Source organism: Plectropomus leopardus, chromosome 10 (genome assembly GCF_026936395.1).
Source record: "Plectropomus leopardus strain MGB_pleo_1.0 chromosome 10, ASM2693639v1, whole genome shotgun sequence".
NCBI classification, from domain to species: domain Eukaryota; kingdom Metazoa; phylum Chordata; class Actinopteri; order Perciformes; family Serranidae; genus Plectropomus; species Plectropomus leopardus.
The window spans coordinates 4,774,244-4,781,088 of NC_142185.1; the positions used below are offsets into that span (position 1 = coordinate 4,774,244).

Consider the following 6,845-nt stretch of genomic DNA (forward strand, 5'->3'; position numbering starts at 1 on the left):
TTTCATTCAGGATTTAGGGGATTTAGGAACCATTAACATGATATAATCAGTCAGTCACAGCTATATTAGATATTATTGGACTGCAGATAACACATAAAAGTAATTTGAGCTGAGACATCCAGCCAAACTTTTTACAAGGTACAAGGTACAAGGGAGAGAGGCACTGTTTGTCAATGATATTAAAATTTGTCCCTAAATCCTGCTTGATCTTCAGGAGTCTCACAGCCTGGGGAAAGAAGCTGCTCTGTAGTCTGGTGGTTCGGTAGTGGATACTTGTGTATCTTTTTCCAGATGGCAGCAGGGTGAACAGACTGTGGCTGGGGTGGCTGCTGTCTTTCAGTATCCTTTGGGTTCTGTGCAGACACGGCACTTCACTGAGGTCACTGATGCTCTGTAGATGGGAACCAGTGATGTTCTGGGCAGTTTCAATCAGCCGCTGTAGAGCCTTCCTGTCCTGGGCCGTGCACGAACCATGCCAGTGATGTTTCCAGTCCGTAGGCTTTCTATTGCTCCTCTGTAGAAGTTAACCAGGATCTTGCTCTGGAATTTCTTCCTAAGTTTCCATAGGAAGTAGAGCCTTTTCTGTGCTTTTTTAACCTGGGTGGTGATGTGTGATGACTAGGGTTGGGAATCGTTTGTATTTTAACGATTCCGATTCCGATTCCGATTCCTGCTATCGATTCCTGTACTTAACGATTCTCGATTCCAATTCCGAGAGGGAAAAAAAACAAAAGAAATTTTTCACTTCCAAATGCCTTTACACAGGCAAATTTTATTTATTCAATCAAGAAAAGAGCCACAGCCCAGGTGGATGCAAACAATGAAACAAAATAAAACTTAAACCCTGGCACAGTTGTAACTCATCAAAAACAGTTCTTATTCAGGAAGATGATCATGTTTGCCTTCTCGGGCAGTAAGCGCGACCGTTCTGCACAGATTGTGTTTCCTGCAGTTGAAAACACCCGTTCACTAGGGGTTGAGGAGGCCTGGACACATAGATATGAGAAGGCCAGACATGACAGTAAAGGATAAGTGTGTTTCTGGGTCCAGAACCAGGCTGTAGGGTCAGAAGATGTGGTGATTGGTGTTGTTTCCAGGTACGTCTGGATCTCCCTTTCAGCACGGCTTTCCATCGACAACAACCCCTCCCGTGCGGTCCTCTTTAAAGCATCCTCCTCTGCAAAAAGCTCCTCCAGTGGAGACTTTTTCAAATGTTTGGAAGAAGGAGGCTGCTGATCAAACACAGTGGCAAGACAGAACAGTTATCAGCAAAAAAAAAAAAACAAACCAACATATTTCATCATGACTGAGAAGAACATACAAAATATAATTTTAATAATCTACTTACATTCTCCTCTTCCACCTCGCCCTCAGTCTTCACACCTTCCTGGTTTCCATCATGGACTGCCACTGACTACAGCGAACATAATATTAAGAGGGACAGGTAGATATAGAAAGATAGATAGAATGTAAGAATAAAATTAAGCAGCAGTCTTAGCCATCAGTACAGACAGTTGTCACAGTCTATAATAGAACATGTGCTAATAAAGGCATGCACTGAACTGATTAACAGTAGAGTTGTTCTACTAAGGTGATTTAAAAAGTCTAAAAAGTACAGTGTTAAATATAAAATGTTAAGGAGTGAGGGAGACAGTATATTTGTGTATGAATGACATTTCACCTCCTCAGAGTTTGCAAGCATCTTCCCCTTGATCCCTTCCCAGACTGCAGTGTTGCTGTCCATCAAGCTTTTGAAGCGGGGATCCAAGGCAGTGGCTTCCTCCAAAAATAACCTGATGTCAACATTCTTTAAAACGATAAAAAAAAAAAACTACTATTGCATCAAGCCACACAAACAGAAGTATTTAATACATTTTTAATCTTCATTAGTTTGATTAGCCTCAGTCATTACCTTGTACCGAGTAGACAGGTTTTCCCAGACCCTTTTCTTCAAGTCAGCTACAAAAGCGTCGTCTCCATTTTCAGCAGCAAAGTGTTTCTGAAGCTTTTGAATGATCGGCAGGATCTGTCCAGCTGTTGGACTTTTTTCGGTGGAAACACAGAGTGTGCAGGTGTAAAGAACTGGCATCAGCCTGATGAAGTCTTCTGCCTTGGTGAAATCACCATCTGTCAGCCGATCAAGCCTGTGTGCGACAAAAAAAACATCTCAGTACAGTTCAAAATATTGATATTTTTTGTCTGTTTAAAACAAAAGCAGTGCTATTTGACAGGTGAGTTTAATAATTAATTCCACTGCATAATACAGCAAACCAGTGTGCTAACTTCTTTCTTAGTACCTTAAACACATTCTTACACTGTCTAATTTTATTTTTATATCCTATTCATCTTTCTATCTCTACCTGTCCCTTTCAATATTCTTCCTCAGGTGTGGATCCACGCTGGCTGCTTGTATTGCGGGGTATTGTTAAAGGAATCTCTCCATCATTAGGTAGAGAGAATTCCACCTTGTTCTCATATCGAGAATCAGTGAATGTTGAGGAAGGTCTGACACAAACCAGAAAATGACAAATACATAGAGAATTGACATCAATATGACATGCAACTTTTATATTGTGTAATCACATAGATTTATATAATGTTGCATTGCTTAACCAATGTTAATACCAATTAAATAGAATTAAATATCCAATTAAACTCATTAATTCTTACTTAGGAGATCCTGCTTTTCCCGTAAAACCACCTTGGCCATCGCCGACCTCTTCATCCAGACGATGATGGCGCGAATCTTTGCAGTCCACTGAGCCACTAAGCTGCTGGAGTACAGGCTTTTGTGCTGCTAGGTTTAATGAATGAGCGAAGCAGCCGAGCTTCAGAAACTGCAGCTGTTTGATGGCTACGTCCATATTGGCTGCATTATCCACCGTAACAGCTACTACTTTATCAAACACGCCAAATTCTTTCAGGATGTCGCCGATTTCCTCTGCCACGACAATTCCTGTCTGGGCTGTGTACACAGTTTTTGTAAACAGTTTTACTGTAAATGCACTTAAGTACTGTACTACTATGGAATTTTTACAGTAACATTGCTGTATAGAAATGCCTCAGACAAGAGATGGCCTTACAACATTTATTAATGCCAAACATTTTCAGTCACTGAACAATTTAAGTAATGAAGAGGCCACACTATAAAATTACATACAGTAAAGTAACTGCATCCAAACGCCAGGAAATTTCAAATAATAAAATTATTTTAAACTGCATTCTATGAAGAACAATCAATCATGTTACAGTAAACAGGATCCCAACAATCTGTATACAACCTGCCTTTTTGGATTTTCAACTGGGGCGACTAGACTGTCCTTAGAGCAGTCTTTATGTTTTCTTGACACATGCGAAGTGAATGTAGACTTCACTGTAAATTTTTTGTCACATAGTCTAAAAGGGCATGAAACTGTCTTGCCTTTGGTTATATGACTTTTCAGATGTGAAAGAAGACTCCGCATATCCTCACACTTTGTGCTACATGAGTCAACATGACAAGGTAAATCACCTGCACTATCAATTTTAGTTGAATTTATTCCATATTTATGGCGATACGTCTGAGAACGGAAGGCTGCAAATGTAGAAAAAGCCCTTGTGCAGTCAGGGACACCACAGTTAAATGATGCATTAGGCACACAACTATGAGTTCGCATATGCCTGACATGTGCAAATGTATTGCTGCAGGTTTTAAAACAAATGTTGCAAGTCATCATTTTTGCAATGCAACCAAGAGGCCTTGACAGTACAGTATAGTCACACAGAAAAATGTTAAAATATAGCCTAGTCCCTGATTTGATAACAAATACAGAAATACAGGAAATGTAATGACCGAGCAAGCTAACATCAACAGTGGGATTTCAGTGACTACGGTAGGCTAAATCAGATGTTCATTGCTTGCAACATGTAGCCTAGCCTAGTTCACAACAAATAACATGAAGCAGTAATTTTAACAAAATAAAACGTATATTCAACAGGAAAATATCTTGTAAGATTGCATTTACCTTGCTAGTGAGCCACACGGCAGGATCATGGAGCAGGATGTCAGATGATGGTACCTGGTGCAACGCGATTTTGATTGTGACCAGACTGCTCAAGTTTGACTTGACGAAGAGAAAAATACTGTAGTATGTCGTAAAATTCTACTCTTGCCGTTATTTTTTGTTCCTCAAACAGTAATAAACTGTATTTAAAAATAATGTTACATTGCCGTAAAAACCCTGTATTTTTACAGTTACATTTTCCCATTGTACTGTATTTTACCGTTAAATCTTACAGTAGTCTACTGTTAATGTCTGTTCTTGGTTTTGGCTCCAAAAGTATATAAAGTTACAGTATTTTACCATATTTAGAAATAACGGTACATTACTGTTAGAATTTGGCTGTATTTTTACGGTAATAATTTACAGTGTATGTGATGGACCTCACTCAGCTCTGAAATCACATTAGATTTTTCCACCTCGTACCATGCTGGGATAAATCTATTAGTTAAACACTCCCTTGTAGGAGGGGTGTACTTTGGGTTTATTGAATGGATCATATCCCTGCAAACACAAAAACAAACATAAGATATCTAGTTTAAAAAGCATTCGATTTTTAAACAGCATGAAAGCAATGTGCAATGAATACACACAAACACTTCAGCACAGGTCCATGTGAAGCTTTTAAATGAAACGAGCACTGTGCCAAAGACTTTCAATAAAGTTAAGCCTGAACTGAGAGTGAGGAGACATGTGGGCTAGTACTTTTGGAGGGCTAGTACTTTCAGGACTTTCACAAATTTCAGAGACGGACACGGAGAGCGAGACCCATTGAGAGAAATATCACCTTCTTGCAATAAATAGGTCTATTACACCAAGCAGGAATTCACGAGCTTCAAGTCTCAAGGTCAGGGGTTGATAAAGTAACTTAACTACCAGCTAAGTCCGTTAGCTTAACGTTATTATTATTTACCTACCTAAATGTCGGCGAGTCAACCTCGCTAAGGGGATGCAGCCTTTTTATCACATAAGCAGTCACTTTTCTGTGGCACTCGGCAATTTGCTCTGCTGACAGCTTTCCCTTTGCTGCCATGGTGAATGGGGTTTCTTGTTTCTTTGCTGACTGGGGTTGCTGGCCGGTTAACGTTGCAGAAGCAGCAGACTCCGACTGGCTAACGTTACCATGACTCTGCGAGCGTTCAACAACTACGAACAGATTTGACAGTTTTAGCAACAGGTAGTCTATTAAGCTAGTCTGTTAAGAATAATTATCATAATTTTCACGTACCTTCCAACGAGTAGTTGCTGGTTGATGGTTGACTGTCCTGGCTGATGGTGGAGGAAGCAACGGGAGCAGAAGAGCGACACAACGAGTCAAATACAGTGCAGGTTTTCATTTCAATGCCATGCAGGAGGCGAAGGTGTTTGGCCATATTCGTCGTGCATCCTCCCTTGGCAGTTATAAGCTTATTACATACATTGCATTGTGCGAATCCCTCCTTTTTAATCGTGAAATGGAGCCAAATTTGTGAGCGGCGTTTGCAGTCCATGTTTACGTTCAAATACGTGAAGCACGTTGAGCACGCAGGCGGACTGATACAAACACCGGAAACAGCACGCCAGGCGGCCGGGGCCGGGCGGAGTAAAAACAACCCCCGAAAACAAACTAGTGCGGGTATTTAGGAACCTAAAAAAAGAATCGAAATCCAACTGTCTTCTAAACGGTTCTGGAATCGGATGTTAGGAACCGGTTCCTATTTGGAACCGGTTCTCGGTTCCCAACCCTAGTGATGACCAAGACGGGTTCCCAGTGATGGTAATTCCACAGAACATGTAGCTGTTCACCTGCTCCACCTCAGCTCCACTGATGTAGACAGGGGTGACGTTGAGTAGTAGGTGGTTCTCTGTGAACCACTCTGCAAGATTGTTGATTTTTCTCTTGGTATGAACTCTCATCGTTGTTTATTGTTGTCTCTGGCACGCAGGGGTTTCTAAAATTGGTTTTGTCTTTACTGGCATCCGCTTTTACCATCGCCAGAATGTCAGCGAGCTGATGCTGACTCAAGCTTGTTTTCAAAGGATGACAGCTCTGTTGTTTGTATTTGAGTTTCCCAATTCCTGTCATCTTTGACAAAATTGTGATCCCATCTCATTCTAGTTTTCTGTTTATTGCTCTTTAATGTCCTTGCAGCGTATAGCAGCTGGTAATCAGCATCCATTTTCGTGGAGTGTGTAGCGCATGCTCTGCGCTGCTGTTTACAGAACATTATTGTCCATCAGTTTGGATGCTCACATCATTCTAGTTGTAGTTATAGTGCTTGGTGTGGACGGCCCTTTTAGACCTTCCAAAATACCAAACTATGACCATGGAGGAATCATACACTCATACAGGCAAGTTATTTTTTATGATGACATTTACATACTTTCAGATTGAATAATTTTTCCATGACAAAACCTGACGAAAGAGGCCAAATGGCCCAGTCACACAAACAGGTTGCTGGTGAGGACAGTTGAGCTGAAGATAACATGATGGCTCCTGTAAAGTGAAGCCAAAACATCTTGATTGACCCCCTGGTTGGTGGCTGGTTGCAGTATAAACCCTGCCCTCTCCATGTTAGTGTCATAGACATGGGCCGAGCTAAAAGTAAACTAAAAACTAAAAGTACATGTCAAATCAATTTTCATTTAAGGCAGTTTTTAAATATGCTGCTGTTTTTTTAAAGTATGTTTCTGATGAGTTTGTTTATAACTAGTTATTAGATGGTATAAAAAAGTAGTGTGATCTCATGATTGACAGCTGTGTGTGCCAGTCGGTCACAGTCAGTGGCAGTGCTCGCAGTTGGTTAGATGGGTGTAAGGGCGGGT

At 40.8% G+C, this 6,845-nt stretch overlaps 1 long non-coding RNA gene across 1 annotated transcript; it reads right to left on the minus strand.

Moving 5' to 3' along the window:
- Positions 1 to 1,235: 1,235 nt before the first annotated feature.
- LOC148188462 (uncharacterized) lies at positions 1,236 to 2,249 on the minus strand. The gene is made up of 3 exons (XR_015777757.1): positions 1,913 to 2,249; positions 1,682 to 1,807; positions 1,236 to 1,414 (listed from the first exon to the last, which is right to left on the minus strand). It is a non-coding gene; the product is annotated as an uncharacterized LOC148188462 (long non-coding RNA).
- Between the last annotated feature and the right edge of the window lie 4,596 nt (positions 2,250 to 6,845).